This window comes from Urocampus carinirostris, chromosome 15 (assembly GCF_059441175.1).
Source record: "Urocampus carinirostris isolate Australia breed hairy pipefish chromosome 15, RoL_Ucar_1.0, whole genome shotgun sequence".
Lineage (NCBI taxonomy): Eukaryota > Metazoa > Chordata > Actinopteri > Syngnathiformes > Syngnathidae > Urocampus > Urocampus carinirostris.
The window spans coordinates 21,258,459-21,284,383 of NC_142363.1; the positions used below are offsets into that span (position 1 = coordinate 21,258,459).

Genomic DNA, 25,925 nt, shown 5'->3' on the forward strand with positions numbered 1-25,925 from the left:
ATTTTGAGGATTTTTAAGGGACAGAAATACGAATAAAAACAACAGCTCTTGAACAGAGCTCTGCTGTTCCCCAAAAATACATTTTGTTTTCAAATAACTTACTGGAAGACATGAGGTCTTTTGCTGTGCATACAGATACGAAAACGGCAGACGGGTCCGGCTCTTGAATCCTACTTCACCTGAATTAGTTTGACGAGAACTAATTCACAAAAAAATTCAAGAAGAGCAGTCTATATATCCCAAGAGACTTCAGATCAGTGTGGTGATAATCATTCTAAATGCACAGAGTGACATAATTCTGCACCATAGAAAGTTGGAATGCAACTTTTTGTTTGGTGGATTTCTTCTTTTTTCCCAGCTGCTTCACGATGGATGTAGCAGTTCCAGCAGAGCTCCAACCGCTCCAAAGGAACCCTCATGGCGCAAGAAGAGCGCTTTGAGTTGGCCTTTGCACCAGTAGTCCATGGCATACGCTAGCAGCTTCATGGACAGCGTGTTGAGATTTCCGACAAAAACAACACGCTCGATGTTCTCATTGAGCGCAAACATACGAGTGATGGAGCCGATGTTGTTGGTGATGGTGACCAGCGTGGCCCTGGCCAAGTCCTCTTTGGACACTGACTCTCGCTTGTCTTTGGATATCATGTTCCCAAAACTGGAGGCCACAGCCCAGCCTGGATGTCCAAAACGCTCGTAATCACCTCCGTAGATGTCCCTGACTAATTTATCAACGCGTGTGCTCTCCCCCAGTGACGCCATTTCCAGAGCTTCCTCGAAGGTGGAGCATCCCGTAAGCAGGCAGGAGAGACCCAGGAAGGTTCCTCCGCCCAGGCTGGTCCCGGTGACACGTTTATAGTTGTTCTCCGAGTAAACTGCCATGATGCTGACATGGATGGCTTTAAAAGTGTAGGACATCCATGTGTGAATTTCCCTGCGGGGATGAATAAAGTATCTATCTATCTATCTATCTATCTATCTATCTATCTATCTATCTATCTATCTATCTATCTATCTATCTATCTATCTATCTATCTATCTATCTATCTATCTATCTATCTATCTATCTATCTATCTATCTATCTATCTATCTATCTATCTATCTATCTATCTATCTATCTATCTATCTATCCATTATCTGCACCGCTTATCCTCAGTAGGGTCGCGGCGGTCCTGGAGCCCATCTCAGTTATTTTCGGGCAATGGGCAGGGGACACCCTGAACTGGTTGCCAACCAGTCGCAGGGCACACAGAGACAGACAACACACTCGCTCATTCATACCTAAGGACAATTTAGACCGGCCATGCATGCATGTTTTTGGAATGTGAGAGGAAATCGGAGTGCCCGGAGGAAATCCACGCAAGTACGTGGAGAACATGCAAACTCCACACAGGAGGTTCGATCTCATGGCCTCAGAACTGTGCCGCACACGTGCTAACCACTGCGCCGCCATGCTCCCTGCATAGGACATATTAAAGCAAAATTTGAACCCTAATCTTTCATTTTAAAAAAATAGGTTTCTAGCTTTTACCAGTGTTTAGTAACCAACAGTTGAACATTGCTAAGTTTCTTGAAAATGCTTGTTTCCAAGAAAACTTCTGAGAAAAACAGCTTTTGTGAAAGGATGCATCTCAAGCAGAACTTTCACTTTGGAGTTTTTCTATTTTTGCAACAATGCTTTTCATTAACACAAGGTTACTTAGCTTGCAAAATAATATTTTATTGCAAGAAAATGGAATAATGCATGAACTTTGCAAGAACTTTTCAGTGCCTGACATTCCCAGTGGTGTGATAACGCAGTTTTGATCACTCAGGGGCCACCCACATGATCGCTGAATAGAGGAAGCAACATGAAGAAGTGGGGGCTCCTTGATGTGTGGCCAAAGATCTTATCAAAGCCATTCCTGCCCTGTAGTGATGATTTATCATACTGAAATCATTCCCAAAGTCTTGATACTGATTAGCAGAACCACAACATTTGAAATAGTTTTTTTAAACAATAAAACAAAAGAATATGTATATTTTTACGTTTTCAGGGATAATGCTTCTGAAAACCTACTTATACATGATGGCACTGAAAGAGTTAAATTGGTAGTGACAGAATTATACAGTACGAGTTGCAAGTGAGGTGGCACGGCGGCTGGGTGTTTAGCACCCAGCCCCAAGGTGCAGAGGTTCACGGTTCAAGTTCAGCTACCGCAGCCTCCCCATGTGGAGTTTTCATGTTCTCCCCTGTCTCTGTGTGCCCTGCGCCTGGCTGGCAAACGGTTCAGGGTGTCCCCTGCCCACTGCCCAAGGTAGCCAGCATGGGCTCCAACACCCCCGCGACCCTACTGAGGATAAGCAGTGCAGATAATGGATGGATGGAAAGGAGTTGCAAGTTCAAGACCAAATAGATCTTTAGCAGGGGTGTCAAAGTCAAACAGATGAATGGACCAAATAAAAAATTGAGCTATGAGCCCAGGGTCGGACTGATCAAATTTTGAATTTTTTTTAAATTGACTTATTTAGTCTTGTCTATTAAATTGAAACTCCTGAAAAGCCAACAGATATGATCAGATAAAAAAAGGAATATATTTTCTTTTAGCTCTGTCGGAATATTTGAAAACGGGACAAAAGACACATTTCAAAAAAACATTAAATGCACATTTAATGATCCATCGGTTGCCGATATTTTATAATTATTCAAAAATGGGCTAAATTCACTTCAAAGTTAAAAGTAATAGCCATTTTTATCCTTCACTAAACTACAATAAAATCAAGCACAACTTTCACTTCGGTGTTTTTTTTTTAAATATTGACTTTTTGTCAAATTTTGATTTATGAAAAAGCTAAAGGAGTTTTTGCAAAACTCGACTTCTTCCTGCATTTAATCCCGCCCCCTTTTTTTGTTCTTTTTTGATTGGACGAATTGATTAATCCGGGTGTGTCATGCCCTTGTTGCTATGGATACTATTGTCCGGCACACCTTGGTTAATTGATGCCTTCAGAAAAGACATAAAACAAAATGGATGTTACGTTTAGTTTTTATGAAGTGATTAACTAGATCACAGGTGTCAAACAGGCGGCCTGCGGGCCAGATCAGGCCCGCTAAGGGATTAGATCCGGCCCGCGAGACAACATTCAGAGAAGCGCAAGAGGAAAACAAGCTGCAGGTTGAAATATGTCAACTTGATATTGCCAAAGAGAGGTGCCTTGAACAAAGACACTGTACTTGTATTTCTTTCTCTTTCTCTCTCTCTCTCTCTCTCCCTCTTTTCCACCCCTTTTCTCCCACTCTCTATGTCTCTCTTTTTCTCTTCTTTTGTTGCTTTTTGTCTCTTTCTCTCTCTGTGTCTTTTTTAACTTATTTTGCTCTAACCTCCTTTTTTGTTTTCTCTCTTTTCTCTTTCTCTCTTCCTACCCTTCGCCCTTTCTTTTCTCTTTTCTCTCCTTCTGTCTTTCTATTTCTCTTTGGATTTCTTTCTTCCTCTCCCTTTCTTTCCCCCTCTCTCACGACTTTTTATCTTTTGTTTCTCACGCTCTCTCCCTCTCTCCCTTTTTTTTCTTTGTCCGGCCCTCTCTCCTTTTCCCTCCCTCTTTCTCTTATTTCTTTATCTCTCTTTTTCTTTCTCTTTAATTTATGAGTCCGGCCCCCGACAGAATGTTTGTTCTATCGTGTGGCCCCTGAGTTCAAATGAGTTTGACACCCCTGAACTAGATGGATAAAATAATGAAATGATTCCTTTACAAATAAAACCATAAATTATTTAAAATAAGTTACATAAATTGATAAATAAATGATTGGTTCCATTAAAAACACATAAATAAATACAGTAAATATCTTCATAAATACAAAAATAAATAATTTATTGATATGGTTCCGTTAAAAATACATAAGTAAGTGAATACATCTATTTCTGAATAAATAGATAATTTGTATAAAGATACAAATATTTATAAGATTTGTCCACTAGAAGGTACTATATTGTCTAATGCGAACAATAACAAAACAGTGCCACAGAGAATAGCATGGCAGCAAGATGCCAGACAAAAACGGTGGCGACTTCTAAGTAGGGATTCCACCCGAGGCGATTTTTGGCTAGCTGGTTGGTTATTATTATTATTGTTTTGTTTTTTCTTTTTAATTTTACTTAAAGTTATTTAGGTTTAGGGCAACACGGCGACACAGTGGTTAGCGCGTGTGCGGTACAGTTCAGAGGTCATGAGATCGAACCTCCTGTGTGGAGTTTGCATGTTCTTCCCGAGCTTGCGTGGGTTTCCTCCGGGCACTCCGGTTTCCTCCCACATTCCAAAAACATGCATGTCAGGTTAATCGGTCAGTCCAACTTGTCCCTAGGTGTGAATGAGCGAGCGAATTGTCTGTCCCTGTGTGTCCTGCCATTGGCTGGCAACCAGCTCAGGGTGTCCCCTCCCCACTGCCCGAAGATAGCTGGGATGGGATTCTTGGTGGGACGGGTACACCCATACCTGTCAACCTGTACGGTTTTGCCGTACAAAGTCCGTTTATTATGCATTTTAAGACGTGTACGACGTACGAGAAAAACTGTACGGAAAAAACGCAAATTTGTCAAATATGGGTACCATCCGGTATACACCGACTATCACGAAACGGCAAATCAATCAAGTCAAACGAGTTCGCCGAGGTAGTCTCTATCTCGGTATGTTTTTTTTTTCGTTGCAAACGAAGCGAGCGGTTTGATGTAGTGAAAGGAAGTCCGTCTCTTTTTAGAGAACCGGCTTTTTCGGCTCAACTCATTAAAGAGAGCCGGTTCTCAAGCTTTGATGCATTATATTACAAATCATTATTCTTGTATAAAGAAGTTAAGAAAAAAAAGGAAGTATAAAATGAAAAATTAAAAAAGACAGGTTTGTGGTTATCCCCCTTTAATCCCCTTTAATCAGTATATTACCAACAATAATCTAATGCAGAAAATGAATTCATAATTTGAATAAAAAATGTAATATTCTACTTAATTATCTCATCTCATTAGCTGCACCACTTATCCTCAGTAGGGCGCGGGGGTGCTGGAGCCCATCACAGCAATCATCGGGCAGTGGACACCCTGAACTGGTTGCCAGCCAATCGCAGGGCACACAGGGACAGACAACTCGTTCACTCATTCACACCTAGGGACAATTTGGACCGGCCAATCCACCTGGAATGCATGTCTTTGGAATGTGGGAGGAAACCGGAGTGCCCGGAGGAAACCCACGCAAGCACGGGGAGAACATACAAACTCCGCACAGGAAGGATTTGAACCCACACAGGAGGTTCCATACTTGTGCTTTATTATGACCGTTGCGCGACACAATAAAGGGACACCTCAAATTACACACTGTCCCTTTAAATTTTACACTTAATATGTGAAAATAGCCTTCTTTTTAAGCACTTCAATTCGCTACGCCAGATGGTTAGTCGATAACCATGAGGGAAGCTCAAGAGAAAAATGAGTTGCGGGTTGAAATATGTCCTCTTGAGGTTGCCAAAGCCAGGTGCCTCCCACAAACACTGTAATTGTATTTCTTTCTCTCTCTCTCTCTTCATCCTTCTTTCTCTCTCGCTCTTCCTCCTTCTTTCTCTCTCTCTCTCTCTCTCTGTCTCTCTGTCTCTCTCTCTGTCTCTCTGTCTCTCCTGTCTCTTTCTGTCCCTCCTGTCTCTCCTGTCTCTTTCTGTCTCTCCTGTCTCTCTCGCTCCTGCCTTTCTCGCTCCTGTCTCTCTTGCTCCTGTCTCGCTCTCTCTCTCCTCTCTCTCTCTCTCTCTCTCTCTCTCTCTCTCTCTCTCTCTCTCTCTCTCTCTCTCTCTCTCTCTCTTGTCTCTCCTGTCCCTCTCCAGTCTCTTTCTCTCCTGTCTCTCCTATCTCTCTCTCTCCTTTCTCTTCTCTCTGTCTCTCTCTCTCTCTTGTCTCTCCTGTCTCTCTCCTCTCTCTCTCTCTCTCTCTCTCTCTCTCTCCTATCTCTTTTATCTCTTTCTTTGTTCCCCTTTGTCTCCTTCTCTCTCTGTGTCTTTTTACCTTCTTTTTTTCTCTCTTCTTTTTTTGTCTTTTCTCTCCGTTTTCACTTTCTCTTGCTTTCCCCTTCTGTCTTTCTCCCCTTCTTGCTTTCTCTCCTCTTTACTCTACTCCTATCTTTCTCTCTTTCTATTTATCTTTGATTTTTTTTCTCTATCTTCCCCCTTCTCACTATTTCACTTTTTGTCTCTTTTATTTCTCTCTCTCTCTCTCTCTCTCTCTCTCTCTCTCTCTCTCTCTCTCTCTCTCTCTCCCTCTCTCTCTCTCTCTCTCTCTCTCTCTCTCTCCTGCCTCTTGTTTCTCTTTCTTTGTTTCTCTCTGTCTCCTTCTCTCTCTGTGTCTTTTGTACCTTATTTTTCTCTCTCTTCTTTTTTGTCTTTTCTCTCCATTTTCGCTTTCTCTTGCTTTCCCCTTCTGTCTTTCTCCCCTTCTTGCTTTCTCTCCTCTTTTCTCTACTTCTATCTTTCTCTCTTGGATTTATTTTTTCTCTATCTTCCCCCCTCTCTCACTAATTCACTTTTTATCTCTTTTATTTCTCACATTCTCTCTCTCTCTCTCTCTCTCTCTCTCTCTCTGGCACACAGGACAGATCTAGTTTTGATAATTCTGGGGATTATTTTTGTTTACGTTCGTACTAATTATAAACGCTTTTGGGTTTTTATTATTATTATTATTATTATTATTATTATTATTATTAGCACGTAGATACGAATGTTCAGTGGGCCGGGCAAGGTGTCACGGTCGGTGTCGTCCGAACGTCGCGTGGCCCTTTAAGAAACTCTCCATGTTTTCTCTTCGCGATGCGTCAACATAAAAAAAGCGGATGATGCTGTTATGTAAAAACACGCACAAGTCTGTCGTACTTTTTTCTCTCTTTTTCCGAAACGGCGACTGCTTGACTCGGAGCCCCCCCAAGTCGCCGCTGTGAGCGCGCAGCGTCCACTCGGATTAGCAGTCGGAAGCGGAACGCAGCGGAGCTTGGCCACTTTGGAGTCTCTCGTTTTTTTTCTCTTCGTCCAAAGGAGCTTCAAGTGAACATGAGCGGCCGAGCACGGGAAACGTACACCTGACACGTTCCTCTCCTCTTTTCTGACTGGAAGTGACTTTTCTTTCTACAAGCTGTTTTCCTCCATTTTGGACGAAAGAGGTAAGGGACCGAAGCGTCAACGTCAAAGTGTCCGGGAACGATGCGAGGAGCCCCGGGTAGTCGCCGAGCTACACGCCGATGTAGCGAGTCGGGTGACACGCGCAGCTAGCAACTTTTTGGTTTTTGTTTTATCACATTTATTCTCTCTTTTACTCGTGTTTCTTGTTCTTTTGTGTGTTTTCGTTGACTTAAAGTGATACGGCTTGAGTGAAAAATGTCACGCTTGTGGCGTCGGTTTGACAGCTTTGCGTCGTTACGAGTCGACGCATCGGTTTCGCTGGAATGGATGTTTATAGATTGAGCCTGGTTGTAGTTTTGTTTCTTTTTGAGGCGTATTTATTCCCTTTGCTGTCGAAATTGACTGTTTTTCCCCTTTCAGACGATTTTATAGCCACCAAGAACACTCTAAAATTAAAGTGGCGTTGTGTATTATATAGCGCCTCCTAGTGGCGAAAGAAACCTTCACTCATTAAATTAACTATTGATTTTAATAAGTAAAATAAATAAACATAAACGTGCATTTCTGTCACCAGATTGACAGATGCCAAGACGAACACGAACCACTTATTTGTTCTCTATTTGTTCCTGCCTTTCTTTCACTTTTTATTTCTTTCACTTTCTTTTTCTATTCTTTCCCTTTCATCCCCTTTTTCTATATTTTTTGCATATTTTTCCGTCATATTTTCACTTTTTGTTTCTTTTTTTCCTGTGTTTCGAGGCGTATTTATTCCCTTTGCTGTCGAAATTGACTGTTTTTTCCCCTTTTCAGACGATTTTACAGCCACCAAGAACACTCTAAAATTAAAGTGGCGTTGTGTATTATATAGCGCCTCCTAGTGGCGAAAGAAACCTTCACTCATTAAATTAACTATTGATTTTAATAAGTAAAATAAATAAACATATAAACGTGCATTTCTGACACCAGAATAATAGATGCCGAGACAAACATGAACCCCTTATTTTTTTCTCTCTTTGTTCCTGCCTTTCTTTCACTTTTTATTTCTTTCATTTTCTTTTTCCATTCTTGAATGAATGAATGAAAACTTTATTCAAACATCAAAATAAAAACAGAACAAAAACAATAACTCAACAACAAAATAACGTTAGATAATATGTTCAAAAAGGGGTAGTAAGAAGCAAATGCTTATATGACCTACCCCTTCATCTTTCTCACCAAATATACCAATGATATAACCACAATTGTAATGACATTAATAATAATAACAGTTTTGATATAAGAATAGCAACAATTCTATTCTATTCTTTCCCTTTGCCTCCCTTTTTTATTCCATATTTTCACTTTTTGTTTCTTTTTCCCACTTTCTTTGCCAAAACCTAGGGAAAAATATTGCAGTTTGGTCACTTTGAGTCCATCATATAAATGTGCATTAAAAAATACTCTTTGGTCAAATAATTTGTGCTTATTTTACACAAACTAACGTCACTTGAGGAGCTGTCATTATTGTCAGCCAGTTTGCTCCTACGGGTACCCAAAGATCCGAAACTTTACAAAAGTCGCTATGAATTTTGAAAAAGAAATAAAATGCAGAGGAACTTTTGATTTTTCCAGCGATATATAAATACTGTGCAACAAATGTGATTGACTTCATCACTCAATGGCATACTGGCAGTTGCATGAGATGGCATTATTGATAATAAGGAAAAAAGTGCGCTTTTGTCCAAGAACCCTTGGTATTTGTGGAGCTACACGCCGATGTAGCGAGTCAGCGACAAGCGCAGGTTGCAACTTTTTGTTATTTCATTTAATAACATTATTCCCCTCTTGGGCAAGACACTGAATCCCTAATGCCCACAATAAGCAGGTCAGCGCCTTGCATGGCTGAATGGGTTAGTGTGAAGCACATCGTAAAGCGCTTTGGGAGGTGTTCATTGACTTGAAAAGCGCGATGTAAATGCAGACCATTTACCATTTACTTTTATTCGGTTCTCTTCTTTTCTGTGTTTTCATTGTCTTAAATTGCTACGATTTGAGTGAAATGTCACACTTGTGGTGTCTGTTTTAAAGCATCGCGAGGTGTTGTTAGCAGTAGCTCAGGAGGTACAGCGCTCGTCTTGGGATCAAGGGACCCCAGTTCGAATCCTGGCTCGTCCGTGTTACATGTCAAAGTGTCCTTGGGTAAGACACTGAACCCCTAATACCCCCAATAAGCAAGGCCGCTATTGGGAAATGTGGAGCGCTTTGGGAAGTCATTGACTTGAAAAGCGCTATATAAATGCAGATCATTTCATTTCATTTTGATCGGTTTTGCTGTTAAATATGTTTATTGACTCTGCACGAGACGTCACATTTCCTTCTGTGGCAGAATGGGAGCCACGGCGGACGGCAGGTAGCACTTGAGCGCACGGCAGTTGAATAGGCAGTTGAGTTAGAACAAATGCCAACCATTCAAATACAACCACCATGGAGATTAATTCCTGTGCGATGGGCAAGCATCTAAGCCCAATTTAGAATTGTATCCTTTTTGATGAAGACAGAAGACGGCAATGTTATCTGCAGTCAAACGAAGGGAGGCACAACACTGGCAGGCTGGCAGCCCCCGTGTATTCTAGGATTTGCAGCAAGCATTTTTTTACAAGGCACGTTTGATCCATTTCCGAGCAATTTGATGTCAAGTAGGTACGAGTCACTTCAAAGACACTCAATATAATAGGTTGGCTAGTGCTAACTAGATACTTTAGTGCAAGGGCGTCATACAGCAGGCCCCCGGGCCGGATCAGGCCCACTAAGGGATTGAATCAGGCCTGCGAGACAACCACGAGGTAAGCTCAAGAGAAAAATGAGCTGCAGGTTGAAATATGTCCACTTGATGTTGCCAAAGCCAGGTGCCTATCACAAACGCTGTACAGTACTTGTATTTCTTTCTCTCTCTCTCTCTTCCTCCCTTTTTCTCTCTCTTTCCCTGTCTTTCACTCTCTTTCTTTTTTTCCTTTGTTTCTCTTTGTCTCTTTGTCTTTTGATTGTCTTTTTACCTTATTCTGCTCTCTCTTCTTTTTTAACTTTTCTGTTTTCTCTTTCTCTTGCTTTCCCCTTTTCTCTTTCTCCCCTTCTCTCTTTCTCTTCTCTTTTCTCTTCTTCCATTTTTTTCTCTTTCTATTTCTCTTTGGATTTCTTTTTTTCTGTCTCTTTCCCCGTCTCTCGCAATTTCTTTATCTCTTTTGTTTCTCAGATTCTCTCTCTCTTTTCTTTCTCTCTCTCTCATTTCTAAAAACTGGTAGATTTTGCTTCTTAATTCATATTAACCCTCTCTGTCTCTCTTTGGACTGGTGAGATTGCGTACAAAATTACTGAACAGCAAAGTTTGAGGCTGACTTTTTCTTTATATCTAGTTGGATCCAAAGCCTTCTTGGAAGACTGCCGCCATTTTTTCCCTTCACCAATAAAATACATTTAAAATTTACCGGTGTGGTCACGAGCCACCGGAGTTACCATTGTAAAATCTTAAATAGCTGCAGAGGCAATGTTTTAAGTAGCGTTTTAGCGTTTTTATCTGTCACACAGTCGTGAAAAATAGGGTAACTGCAGTGATATTCATCAAAACAATAAAAATGCTCTTTAAAAGGTCTGCCAACCTTTGCACAAAAGGTGAAGAACATTTTTTTCTTTTCAAAATCTGGAGGCTTTGAAATTTGCAGATCTTCTTGAAGGTCCTTAAAGTTAATGAAAACCATAATTCCATCAAAGGGAGGATGGTGAGCTAGTGGTAAGCACATCTACCGTAAAATGTTGAAGTCAGGGCTTGCAAATCTCTACTTTTAGCTATTTAGGTACTTGAACGTCCTTCTCACGTGCAAAAAGAAAAATCCATACAGTAAACGTTGCCAGATTCCTCCTGAAAAGTTTACCAGTGATAGGTTATTGAATGTACGAGGAAATTTTTATTTGTTAGCAATCAAAGAGATTTATAGAAGATATTTTGTATTGTAGGAAATCCAACCATTATCTGCAGTGCTTATCCTCAGTAGGGCCGCGGGGGTGCTGGAGCCCATCCCAGCTGTCTTCGGGCAGTGGGCAGGGGACACCCTGAACTTGTTGCCAGCCAATCACAGGGCACATTGTGACTCACAGTTTACTCGCCCATTCACACCTAGGGACAATTTGGACCGGCCAATTAACCTGACATGCATGGGTTTTTTTTGGAATGTGGGAAGAAACCAGAGTGCCCGGAGGCAACTCACGCAAGCACAGGGAGAACATGCAAAAGGTTCGATCTCATGACCTCAGAAATGTGCCGCACGCGCGCTACCACTGCACCACTAAACACTTTGTTCCTCTTTGTCTCTTTCTCTCTCTGTGTCTTTTTACCTTCTTCTGCTCTCTCTTCTTTTTTGTCTTTTCTCTGTTTTTTTCTTGCCTTCCCCTTCTCTCTTTCTACCCTTCTCTTTCTCTCCTCTTTTCTCTCATTCTCTCTTTGTATTTATCTTTGTATTTCTTTTTTTCTCTCTTTTTTTCCCCTCTCTCACTATTTCTCGATTTATCTCTTTTGTTTCCCATGTTCTCTCTTTTCTCTCTCTCTCTCTCGCTCTCTCTCTCGCTCTCTCTCTCGCTCTCGCTCTCTCTCTCTCTCTCTCTCTCTCTCTCTCTCTCTCTCTCTCTCTCTCTCTCTCTCTCTCTCTCTCTTTCCTTGTCCCACACTCTCTCTTTTTCTCCCCCCTCTTTCTTTTATTTCTTTCTCTCCTTTTTCCTCAATCGACTAGTCCAGCCCCAGAGAGAATGTTTGTTCTATTGTGTGGCACCCGAGTTAAAATGAGTTTGACACCCCTGATTTATCTGATCATACTTGTTAGCTTTTCAGTGGGTTCAATTAAGCACACTAAACTATTTACGTCATTTTAAAACAAATCTAAATTTGATTAGTACAGGCTTGGGCTTTTAGCTTAATTTTTTTATTTGGCCCTTTCATCTGTTTGACGCTGACACTCCTGCTAAAGCTCTATTGCTCCCTGTTTAACTCATTCATTGCCATAATGATTACGTTTTCCAAAGCATTTTCCCTGACAGTCAAAACGTAAAAATACGTTTTTTGTGTGTTATTTGTCAAATGTATTTCAAAGTCTTTGACCTTGATAATTAGTAAGTATCAAGCCTCTGGGAATTATTTCAGTCTGATAAATCACCACTCAATGGCAGGAGTGGCTTTGAAATCTTTGTCCACACATCAAGGAGCCCCGATTTCCCTTTTTCTCTTCCTCTATCCAGTGATTGACAGTGTGCTGGGGGCCGCCGAGTGACTGAAATCGTGTCACCGGAAAAATCAGGCGCTGAAAAGTTATATATATATATAATATATATATAATATATATATATATATATATATATATATATATAATATACTTAAGTGAAAGTTCTGCCTAAAATGCACCCTTTTACAAAAAGCTGTTTTTCTCAGAAGTTTGCTTGGAAACGAGTATTTTCAAAGAATCCTGTTGTTTAATTAACATTGGTAAAAACTAGAAACATACCTTTATTATCTCACGAAAGAAATGGGTTCAAGCTTTCTTAGGATATGTCCTATGCCTATATAGCTACAGAACTACATTTTCTGGAGGCCTTCAAAAAAGGAGTCAAAATGGCAAATATGGTCTCTTCTTTGAGAGAAACGTCTGGCATTGAATGAGTTGGACTTTTTTGTGTTCTTTCTTGGGGTCTGGAAAGGTTTTTGATTGACAAGTTTAAAAATAAAAAGCTTTTAGATCAGGATATAATGTATTTATCATGATTTTTTTTTTTTTATAGGTACTTCTACCTACAAATGTCTCTTCATACGAAAGTTTCACGTTACGAAGTCTCTGAATTGGAAAATATTGCCTTTAGTTACAAAAGCGTTTCAGGATATGAAGTCAAAAATACAGTACAAGTATGCGCCACTCTTGGCTGCTCACAGAGTTGACTGAACATGAACAAACTGGCTTTCGCTTCAAATCTGCCTGGCAACCCAGTGCACATGTGAGCTCCCAGCCAGCTCTTGGTTGAACTGTCAAAATTCAGAGTTTAGAGACGAGGCAGAGGAGGGGTTCCGGGAAGATAGTGGTGGGAGGTGGACGCCGCCATCATTCAATCAGCCCAAATTAAAGACATTTTAGCAAAATTCCATGAACTCTTGGGATTTGTGGAAAGAAATGACTCGGAAAAAGTGTTGACAAGTCGGGCTATCACTCATGATGTTTGCTTCGGGCATTTCCGACAGATTGTCAAAAGCCAGCAAAGGCAGACTTTATTGGATCAGTTTTTCAAGAAACGCGAAGCAAAAGGGTAAATTAATATTTTTATGATTTCTTTCTTCTTTTTTTTTTTTTTTACAGCCTCTCCTTTTATGTCTATTGTGCGGTAGTCTAATTTTAACATTTGTGTTTATGTTCTAAAGCTCTCTCTTGATTTATCCCCCCCAAAAAATCATGCTATTACATGGCTTGGGTCGAATTAGAGCATTTAGATTCAAAATGCGTCCTACAAAGTTTTTAGGTTACCTAGGTACTCCTACAACAAATGAAATCCGTAATTAGAGGTACCACTGTATATGGAAACCTGGACATGTACCAAACATGGATTTGGATTTTGCAACACATAATTCGCTATTTTACTTACATTACTTGTTGTTCACAGAGGCTGCAACAAGAATAGGTTGATGTAAAATGTTATTGTTTTATTATTATTATTGTTATTGCCAATATGCGTGGCACTAGGTGAACTTCCTTGATAATACTTAAATAGCATCAAAGAGAAGCCTCGCATTTGTCCTTGAGAGATGATCCGCCATACACAAGTTTGGTTTCATGCTCGCCGTGTTACATTTGAATGCTGACAGGCCATTTCTGCTTTATAAACGTTGTCTAGAAAGCCTGTTGTGTGCAGAAAAAGCCTGACTATTGCACTTGAGCTTTGCGGTCTGTCCTTGACAGGCCTGTCATGGCGTGTTGGGCTGTCTAGCGGCCGCCACATGTGAGCTTTAAAGCTGGAGATCAATCCTGCTCGTAATCCCATTATTTCCCAAGAAGCGTCCTGTTGTGGTCATTAGACTGGTGAGGGACGGGTGGCTGCTTTACATGTCTCCTGTCCAGGCTTTGGGAGTAACGAAATACACGTAACAGAGCTACCTAATTGTTAGGATACGATAAATGTAATGGCATACTCATTACATAAACATAATAAAGGTTTATTTAGTAAAAAAACAAGGATTACTTTGCAGGTTTACAATTTTATTCATAAGTATATTTACATATAGACCCCTTTTGTAAACACGGTTCCTATGGCTGCTTCAAATCCTTGAAACTGCTTTCATTTTTAAGGATTGAAAGCCCTTGAAATTTGGGTGGAGTGCTTGTTAATGCTTGAAATTGTTGCAATGTCTTACAACAAGTCTACTTAAAAATGACACAGGCACTGCTTTCATGTGGATTTTATTTGCCATTGCCTTTTTTGCCTCGTGATTAACAGCAGCTGGCATTTGTTAGGATGGCGTTGTCCTGTGAAGCGTCATCGCCCCCTACGGGTGGCACACAAGAGGACAGGTGCATGCTACACCCAAACTGGGCACTATGAAAAGTGTATTAGTACAAGGATTATGTATAAATTATGGACTTTTATTACGGGCCATGAAAAAATTTAAGCTCGGCATAACTTCCTACAATTTAAAAGTGTAAGCTACATATTACCATCGTTTTACCCAACACCTTTATGGGGAGAGATTTGTCTCGGAAATATTTACTTACGTATTGTTCAGTTACACAAATATACTCGCGATGTACTCAAAATCTAAAATCATGTGACTTGATTAATGCACACTCAAGATTAAAAATCAAATATGTAAATTGCAGATATATTTGTGGATCAAAATACATGACTCGCAATTCCTGCAGTACTCGAGAAATTTAAAGATGGGCTTTGAGACTCCTTGAAAAGTGCTTGAATTTGGAGATGAAATTACTGTTAACAAGTCTGTTAACAAGTGTGATGTAGTCGAGCTGCGCTTCTATTGTTGAGTCAGAGCGGCGGAAAAAATGTCAGTTTATACAGAAAAAGATCATGGACGGTGGATACCAACATTTTAAATAAGCTCTAAGTTTGTGCAAGGAGAAAGATAGCAACTTTATTTTAGTGATCCAAGTCAACAAAAAAGGTTCTTTTGATTTTAGATCGACACTACACATAGATTGTGCAAGCCACTTTAGAAATCTTTTGTGTGTGACTTTTTCACTTGTTGCAGTAGAGGCATCAAAGACACCAGTCAATCTGAGATAAATGGACAAACGAGTAAATCTGAATATTGTCAAGAAGTTTGGGATCCCCACTAAAACTAGGGGTGTGCGATACTGCAAATGCTGGTATCGATCCTATCCAAGTAAATACAGGGTAGTATCTTTCGATTCGATACCGCTGTTTATGTTGTGAGAGGCCAATGAGCTTGGAATTATGATTAAAGCAGCATGAAAATATACTCTTGTAAGTCTTAGTCATACAGACAATGGAAAGAACATTGTTACAATATACACACCCTAAAGATTTTTGGCACAAAACGTTTTTTGTTTTTATAAAATACCTATATTGCAAACTTTAAAAAAATGTATTTCTATTAAAAACTGTTTCAGAACAAAAACCAAGAGAGTCAAACCATAATGATGAAAATGAAAATACCGATACTGTCTAACAACGTCAACTAAACTGTGGCCCATTGCACAATATTTTTAGAATTTAGTCAGCAGTTCAAACAAAGTATCAATTGTCTCTCACTGGAATTGTTGCCATGGTGACAATGGATTTACCGTTTTTTTGTTCAAGAACAGTAACTTGTTTACATTTTGGGTTGCAGCTCTTGGCTTTTTGTAGGTTAAACTTTTTTCCCGTGTTTGTGTAAATTTGCCACAATAGTGGACCACTTAGCCACATAAATGACACTTAGCATTGTCTTTTTGTGGTTTTGTTTTTGCTCAATGTACTACTGTCCGGTCTCCCGAAGTCCAAAATCAAAAGCCTGCAGCTGGTACAAAATGCTGCAGTGAGACGAAAAAAAATATGACTTGACTTCACTAAGACAAGAACACATTACCTTGACTTTAGGTAACCTGCATTGGCTCCCTGTTAGCTTAAGATGTGATTTTAAGGTTCTGTTTGTATCATACAAAATCATGCACAGACTTGCACCTTTATATCTTTCAAATTTAATTTCCCCCTATGTTCCGGTCTGGAGCCTTCGCTCTGAAAATTCTGGTCTACCAATGATCCCAAGAGCCAAGAAGACAACCTCAGGTTTGAGAGCATACCCTATTCGGGTCCCGGTGTTGTGGAATGCTCTGCCCCCTGAGATTTAAATCTAGGCTTAAAACACACTTGTATTATACAGCTTATGAATAACCTATATTTCATGTTGACAATGTCTGTCCATCCGTTGCTGCCTGGTCATCCTGGAAGGGGTACTACTACGACTCTTAAAGTTTCATCATTTTCCTCATGTTGAAGTTTTTGAGTTGTTCCTTGCCCTCATGTAGGTTTTACATCAGGGGATGGTGTAATAATAGACTGTAGTATGCAATAATCTGTGGTCCGTACAGCCCTTTGAGACTCTTTGTAATTAAGGGCTATACAAATAAACATGACTTGACTTGACTTGACTACAAGCAACTACCTGACCTTAGTTTCCTCCAATTCTTTCTCAAGGTTTCTTTGCTCTTTTATCTACAAAATTTAGTCATGTAATCTATCCTATGTTTATTTTGTTTTTTCTTGGCATATTTTTTTTAGAGTAATCCAAAAGTAATCAAGTTACAGTATTGCAATGTTATGGTATTCATATTATGTTACTGAGAAAATTTTTCAACAGATAACTAGTAATTGTATCGGATTACATTTTTTTTTAAAGTAACTCTCCCAACCCTGCTCTTGTCACTCCAACACGCTATCCTGGCAGAGACACACATGCTTCCTGCTCATGCAGAAACCACATGTGATGGAAGACAGTGGAATAATAGAGAATGTAACCCATATCATGCATACACACAAGAGAGCTGTTTAAACATCAGTGGGCCATTGTTGTCTCGCCTGAATGGCAAACAAACAATTGGCGTTCTGAAAGTGAAAACAACATGCCTCTCTACATGAATGACCTATTGTTCATCAAGTTGCTTTAAAAGGATAGCGGCACACGGACCTTTTTTCCCTCTTAAATAGCCTCGCTCAAAGGCAACCCATTTTCAACGATTCAACGTTAAAATGAACGGTTGTAATTACCTCAGGAAGAATATATCCGAATGCATTTGTGTTCATAACAATGTTTTTTGAACGTCCCCTCGCTTCCCAAACTTGCTATTTACCGTATTTATTCGTGCAGGAAGAACCACGAATTCAGAGATTTGTAACGTGCATTATGTTCTGCATTCTGATTGGCTAAACCAGGGGTGTCCAAACTTTTCAGAAAATGGCCCAGATTTGGTAAGCTATTCAGGCTGGCATTCTTTGAACAATTAACATTAACCCTATCACCTAAAACATGAATGATTAGAAGCTAATGGGACACTATATATCTTCTGTACGTGTGAATATGAGAGTGAACAGTTATCTGTCTCTATTTGGCCTGTGATGAACTGTGGTCTCGCCCAAAGAATGCTAACATATGCTCTAGCAGACCTCGTGACCCTAAGCTCAGGAATAAACACATTAAGAAAATGGAAGAATTAATATATTTATTGCAAAAGGCAGACTTAATTTCTTTTTAAAGTTTTGTTTATAGTCCGGTAAAAATTACTGGCAGGCAACATATCAATCCTTTTATGACAGAGGACGTGGGACGGTCCAAATTTGATCACGGGCCTTAACTGGCCCCCGGGCTGGACTTTGGACATGCCTCGGCCAAACTGTCTTCCTTCTTATTATTATTTGATGGTACAGTAGTTACAGTGGAACCTCTGTTCTCGACCATAATCCGTTCCAGAACCCTGTTCAAAAACCGATTTGTTCGATCACCGAAGTCATTTTTCCCATTAAAAATAATGTAAATCGTTTTAATCCGTTCCAACACCCTGAATGTTTACCTTGAATGTTTAACGGAAACTTAAAGCTAACCCAGGCTAATCGTACGTTCGCGTTATTGTAATCTTCCGTATGAAAGATTACACTAACATGAACGTGTAAAAATTAAAAAATCAGGTCGTTTACAAGTCATTTAACACCCGGGTCTCCACAACAAGTGGTGAGCGGTTCATTGGAAAGGGGGCTCCGTTCCAACACCCTCAATGTTGGGCTCCATTCCAACACCCTGAATGTTTACTGAATGTTTAACGTAAACTTAAAGCTAACCCAGGCTAATCGTACATTTACACGTTCATGTTAGTGTAATCTTCCGTACGAAAGATTACACTAACATGAACGTGTAAAAATAAAAAAAAGGATAAAGAAAATAATTATGAATAGGATTTCTTACCTTTGTGGTGGGCAGCTGAAGGCGCAGGCAAGATCAGCAATAGTTGTACGCACTTCTTTTCTTTTTTCAACTGTAGCAACTTTGCTGCTTGCACTGACTTTCTTCGGAGGCATAATTAGGGGCTAAAACACTTAGTACACCTATATTAAAAGCGAAAGCAAAACGAAGCACGTCCGTACGCGATAACAGTTGGTCACGAAAAGAGCGATCTACACCCGTACGCCGCTCAGTATCGCACCCTAGCGTACGCACTCACGCATTACCGGCGTTCAAACTCCGATTTTTTTGACCGAACAGCGAAGCAAGAATTTCTTGAAAATTTTGGTCGGACTCCGATTTGTTCGAACTGAGAGGCTTTCAAAAACCGAGGTTACACTGTATTTGTAAATGATAATAAATAAATAAACACATTTTTGTGCTTTCAAAGATTTTATTTGGTTTCAGTGTATGATAGTATTAAGAGTGTTTAACTGTATCATAATTGTAACAAAAAATTGCTTTCTACGTTTTGTCTATCACAGGGTCTTTCTTCGAACGTAACCCCAGCGATAAATGAGGGATTACTGTAATTGAATATGTCATGTAAGTAACCTGAGAACATATACATGGTACTCTCTATTTAAAAGTTGTAATTGACATAATGGCTCTTTTTGAAAATGTCTTTACCGCCACTTAAAGTGATGAATAGACTTTTATATACATCATAAATGAGAGCAAGTCATTATTTATGAGAGGAGATAAAGGAAAATTATCGGGTCAGAAAGGTGCACAAGTGTTGACGGCTAAACATAAAATAAAGGTTTATCATAATAGGAAATACATTTGTGTTGGAGCAGTGTATCATTTCTTCATTTGTTATATCATACTCCAAACAGAGAGTTATGTTTTAAGTTTTGTTTATGTTTTTGTTTTATTTTTTGGAAAACGTAAAATGTTATGAGCTGGTTAGTTGTTTAAATCGTCCCGTTTATTGGAAACTTACACAAGCCAACGATTAAAAGAGAATACTGTATGTTCTTGTTTTTTTCTTCAACAATGTTGATTACTCTTCCCAAATTGGCTATTTCATTTTCATAGGTGATATGAACAAGTCACACCAGTTTATTAATCTTGTTGCCCCTGACACGAAATGCTATCCACGTACTCCTCTGTGTACTTTTGTTAGTCTTTTTGTAGTTTGCGTAGCTCTTATTTGCAAGGCAGAATTAGTGGCGAACTATCATTTGTTAAATAAAAGCCGATAGGGAAAAATGTGTAGATGCAAGCCAAGCCTTCAAAGCTGTTCAACAAGATAGAGAGAAACAGGAAGTCAGGGTACGGAAATACGATGCATGGTTTTAGACTGCCACAATGTATCCCGCTGTTTCCTCCATTTGTTTATGATGTACAGTACCATAAAAATCAGCCTATAATAATATGGTCAACTCGTGTGATTGCTGTTAATTGTCTTTGGAATCTCGTTGCACCAGAGAAACCAAAACATATGACCTCAAATAGAGTTTAGGAAGGAGATGCATAGTTTTGTCTTACATTGGTACTATGCAGCCAATACTGTAACTGCTGTCATTTGTGAGAATACTTTCATCAGATACATAGATAGATAGATACTTTATTCATCCCTGTAGGGAAATTCACACTTCCAGCAGTATCCTTGTGTTGAAAAATAAAATAATAGAATAAAAGAAATATAGAATACAAAAATACCCAATATAACGTGTTGATATAGATTATTTAAATAGTGCTACGGAAAATACTCACTGTAATAAAAATAGGTTGATATGCAAATGTGGGGGTGGGGTTAATGTGGGCTTTTACTCACCCGGGTGGAGTTAAAGAGCCTCATGGCATGAGAAAGAAATGATCAATTTTGTCTTCTAATTTTTCTCAAAGTGAAAGTCAAATGAAAAAATATTCTGGGCGAATTATGTTGTATTCAATTATTGTTAATATAGCGTTTCTAGAGTATGAGTTAAAAAAGGAAATCGTTTTGGGCTCAGCTAACAACCAATAATGGGTCACCTGCTTTCTAAAGCAGAGCTATGATTCAGGGTTCTGCTTGAATTTTAATGTTGTGTATTCAAGGTTTGAAAAGTACTCGACTTTTGGGTGAAGTGCTTGTAAATGCTTGAGATTGTTGCCATATTTCTCTACAGTCTGACTCGATAGACTATGAATTAAATGAAGAAAAACAAAAATTGACTTACTTTGGCTTGCACCCACCTTAAATACATTGTTAGTGTTGGTTGGATTAATAATGATACTACCAATTATTCAATGATTATTATTGTTTACAATACAACAATGTCTTATTTTCTCTTTGATTGGTACTGGAGAAATGGGGAAAAAGGCTTTAAAATTCCTTAAAAAGTGCTTGAATTTGGCCCAGATGATTCGTCATCAGCTTAAGAGACGAGCAACTGTGAGGTTATCATGCCGCGACTCCAACCTTTGAAATGGCAGCCTCAAGAGAATGCCATTCAATGCTATAACAAATAAATATGTATTGCAAAAGCATTGTCCTTTAGTGCTAAAACATGTAAGTTATTTTTTATTGTTTTATTTTAAAAACTATTATCAAGGGTTTGGCGCTGCTGATCAGTAAGTATCAAGCCTCCGTGAATGGTTTAAGTGTGATAAATCACCATTAAATGGCAGCAGTGGCTTGGATTAGATTTTTGTCCACACATAGGAGAAACCCACTTTGTATATCCGGTTAATGAGTAGTCGGCCCCATATGGCAAGTAGGCGTAGTGAAGCAGTATGGTGAGAGTCACAAGGTATGGGCAAATACCAGCAGTTAGCTCTTCGACGGAGCTTATACTATTTAAAAAAATAACAAAGTCCCATCGTCATCATCCGGTCTAGAAGGATGACGTTTAATTCACGTCTGCAGGAACGCAGTCGCCCAAGGGAACGTGATCGCCATGGTGACCGAAATCTAATGACCAATTCAGCTGATGAAAATTTCTTGCATAGTTCTTGCATCAGTACAGTGTTCTTTCAATAAACTGTTATTTTGCAAGCAAAGTGCCCTTCTGTTGTTTATGGAAAGCATTGCTTAGAGTTGTCTTGGAGTTATCACAAATGAAACAATTCTTGAAATGGATCCTGTCACAAAAAGCTGTTTTTCTCAAAGGTTTTCTTGGAAACAAGTATTTTCAAATAATTTAGCAATGTTCAACTGTTGTTTGCTAAACAATGATGAAAGCTAGAAACGTACATTTTCTTTCATGGAAGATGAGGGTTCAAGCTTCCTTTGAATGTGTCCTATGCCTGTATGTATAGCTAAGAACTGCATTTTCTTTAACCTCTCAAACATAAGTCATAATGCCAAAAATTGGATGACGCTGTCCCAATTTGAAAAAAATTCTTGGAAACTTCTACAGATATTATGTCAAGGCTAGTAAGGGCCCAACGAAAATAATATTGTTCAGGTATTTTTTGCTTTGATTTCACTTCAAGTTCTGGCCCAAGTCCCCCATCTAGGTAAAGGACATAATGTCGACCCATCCCCCAATCTCAACGTGCTCTTTAATAAACAGGATACTTTTAAAAGTCTGAGCTGACAACAATCTTAAGCCCTAAAGGTTCTAGCAAGCACACCCATATGCTATGAGCTAGTTTGTAATAAAGCTGGATTATTATCTGTGGCTGTATAAATGCCAAGACCTTGTTCCTGTTTGAATGCCAGCTTGTTTTTGCCCTGTTTCCACTCTCCTGCAGCTTATCTTTAAGAGGAAAATACCTTCTATTTTTTGTTTGTTTGAAAGAAAAACGGTTAGATATGTCATGTTTGTGTACTGCAGTAAAGTCCGAGAGCTAATGCAATATTGATCCCTTTTAGAAAAACAAGATCGGACTTTACATGTTTTTTTGGTTGCTTGAAAAACACGTTTTCTGTTGAGTTGAAGGAAATCGGCCAATTTCATCTTATAGGTAAAAACAAATTGATTATTGTGACTGCATGGTTTAAATTCTGTGTGTTAATAGATAGATAGATAGATACTTTATTCATCCCTGCAGGGAAATTCACATTTCCAGCAGCCTCCCTTCGCTGAGAACAATACAATAATAAAGCAAAAGGAATACAATATGCAATATACAATGTACAATATACAGTCAATATTATATTTTATAATATAATGTTTATTTATGTTAGTTACTGGTCCATCTAAATGCCGTGACTTGTTTTCAAAAACTGCTCTGAACATTGTCAAATGTAATATCACCCAGCAAGTGACTCAGTCAAAAATGTAGGTGTCATATTTGACCCTCGATCTGTCCTTTCAAACACACATTAAAAATATCACTAGAACAGCTTTTTTCCATCTTCGCAACATTGATAAAATTCGCCCTATGCTATCTCAGTCGGATGCAGAGATTATAATTCATGCGTTTGTTACCTTCCGTCTCGATTACTGTAATGCACTACTCTCTGGTCTCCCGAAGTCTAAAATCAAGAGCCTTCAGCTGGTACAAAATGCTGCAGCTGGGCTTTTAACTAAGACAATAAAGTTTGATCACGTTACCCCGATTTTAGCTAACCTGCATTGGCTCCCTGTTATCTTAAGATGTGATTTCAAGGTTCTGTTGGTATTATACAAAATCATGCATAGACTTGCTCCCTCATATCTTTCAGATTCAATGTCCCCCTATGTTCTGGTCCGGAGCCTTTGCTCTGGAAATGCTGGTCTACTAGTGATCCCAAGAGCCAAGAAGAGAACCGCAGGTTCGAGAGCGTTCTCCAATCGGGCCACGGTGCTGTGGAATGCTCTTCCCCCTGAAATTCGATCTGCAACCTCAGTGGAACTGTTTAAATCTAGGCTTAAAACACACTTATATTCTATAGTTTATGAATGGCCTATATTTCATGTTGACAATATCTGTTTATTATTTGTTATTGCAACATATGTTGCAGCCTGGTCTTCCTGGAAGGGGGATTACCTCATGTGCGGTCCCTTCTCATGGTTTCTTCATTTTCCTCATGTTGAGGTTTTTGAGTTTTTCCTTGCCCTCGTGTATTTTTTAGATCAGGGCAAGGTGTTGTAATAGTCTGTGGTTTGCAATAATCTTTGGTATGGGGAGCCCTTTGAGACTCTTTGTGATTAAGGGCTACACAAATAAACATGACTTGACTATTTGTCATGATTAATGCTGTAAGTAACAGTTACGATTGTGATTAAGGATTTTTTTTTATAATTACCCATTGTGAAAGGACTTTTGCTAAAATATACGGCTTCCTGTTGGTTGTGGTTCTCAATGCATTTTTTTCTGATTATCTGTTATGTCATTTGTGGAATGTATTTTTAAAGCCCCTTGGTGGTCTTTTGTGTGCCTTTGTGGTTCTGCGAGAGCCTTTGCAGTTCGCTTTATTCTATTATCTCAAAGGGCTTATATGTATGCATATATAGTCATTCTAGCTTCTACTGAATTGTTAGTTTTTTTCCATTTTACTCATTGTCTTGTTTATATAGAGCAGGGGTGTCGAACTCATTTTAACTCAGGGGCCACACGATACAACAAACATTCTGTCAGGGGCTGGACGAGTAGATTAAAGAGAAAGAGAAAAGAGAGATAAAGAAATAAGAGAAAGAGGGAGGGAAAAGGAGAGAGGGCGGGACAAAGAAAGAAAAAGAGAGGGAGAGAGCGTGAGAAACAAAAGAGATAAAAAGTCCTGAGAGAGGGGGAAAAGAAAGGGAGAGGAAGAAAGAAATCCAAAGAGAAATAGAAAGACAAAAAGAGAGAAAAGAGAAAAGAAAGTGCGAAGGGTATGAAGAGAAAAGAGAAAAGGAAAGAAGGAAGTTAGAGTAAAGGAGGTTAAGAGAGAGAGAGAGAGAAAGAGAGAGAGGGGGGCGGTAGAGAGCGGGAGAGAGAGAGAGAGAGAGAGAGAGAGAGAGGGGGGGGGCGGTAGAGAGAGAGAGAGAGAGAGAGAGAGAGAGAGAGAGAGAGAGAGAGAAAAGAGATACACAAGTACAGTGTCTTTGTTCGAGTCACCTGGCTTTGGCGACATTAAGTTGACCTATTTCAACCTGCAGCCTGTTTTTCTCTTGCGCTTCTCTGAGTGTTGTCTCACGGGCCGGATTCCATCCCTTAGTGGGCCTGATCTGGCCCGCGGGCCGCCTCTTTGACACCTGTGCTATAGAGGATGATTGAAACACTCCCTATTTGAAATACCTTCAAGTGATTCACATTATACAACTTGTTTATCAAATCAATATATTAAAAAAATGTTGTTACTGGTGAAACCACAAAATAAAAAATTGGGGCAGAAACTATACATAATTTTTTTTTAGCCTTTAGTTGCTGATTTTAAATACTTTTAGTTCACTCTCATACAACAAAAAAGGTATTTGGGTATAGAAAAATCCTGTCGGACAACAAAGTGCAACACAGGAAGTAAAACAGCTGAAAGATCTAAAACGCAAAAAAAAATAAGCAAGTGCAATCTACTTCGAGTGAAGTGGCTTGTTATGATAAAGAATGGCTTGAAGCCGCAGCATTGAACAATACCATCTCTCTTTTTTTCAAATATTTTTGGGAGTGTTTGAGCTTTAAATAGAGAGAACAGTTGATAGTGACAAGAAAATGGGACAAGGAAGGACAGATGATTGTCTGGAGAAGGTGATGGTGAATGATGGTTCCTATCACCGTTCCCGCTAAGCTGCACTTGTGTGCAATTGCAAACTGGCAAGACCTTCTCAGCGCACAAAAAAAAAATCTTATCTTGCGCTTAAAAATAAGGGCTCGAATTCTCATCTCATCTCATCAGCCGTACCGCTTATCCTCATTAGGGTCGCGGGGGGGCTGGAGCCCATCCCAGCCATCTCCGGGCAGTGGGCAGGGGACACCCTGAATTGGTTGCCAGCCAATCGCAGGGCACACAGGGACAGACAACTCATTCGCTCATTCACACCTATGGACAATTTGGACCGGCCAATTCACCTGAAATGCATGTTTTTGGAACGTGGGAGGAAACCGGAGTGCCCGGAGGAAACCCACGCAAGCACAGGGAGAACATACAAACTCCGCACAGGAAGTCTGGAGCTGGATTTGAACCCACGACAGGTTCCCATGACATGAACTGTGCCGCACAAGCGCTAACCACTGCGCCGCCGTGCTGGGCTCGAATTTGCAAAATGAATTCACAAGCTGGTTCGGACAGAATTACAGTGCATGCAGGTAAAAACAACAAGGGTTCCCTCGGCGGTGTTTTAAGTGCAGTATTTTGAAGTCAATGACAACACGAGATTGAGTAAATGAAATCAAGCGTGCGTGTGAGCTCAGGTTCTTGCGCCAAGTGAGGGGGTAAGGGGGAATAGAGAGGTGGCAGAGGGAATACA

At 39.6% G+C, this 25,925-nt stretch overlaps 1 protein-coding gene and 1 pseudogene across 1 annotated transcript in view; one reads left to right on the forward strand and one right to left on the reverse strand.

The window, feature by feature from the left end:
* Nucleotides 1-363: 363 nt before the first annotated feature.
* On the reverse strand, nt 364-915 carry LOC148351812 (pantothenate kinase 2, mitochondrial pseudogene; annotated as a pseudogene).
* Nucleotides 916-6,858: 5,943 nt separating this feature from the next.
* Nucleotides 6,859-25,925, forward strand: part of bahd1 (bromo adjacent homology domain containing 1) — a 94,253-nt gene continuing 75,186 nt past the window's right edge. Inside the window, exon 1 of the mRNA XM_088354544.1 lies at nt 6,859-7,156. The gene's annotated coding sequence lies outside the window, so the exon portion shown is untranslated. The remainder of the gene's footprint in view (nt 7,157-25,925) is intronic.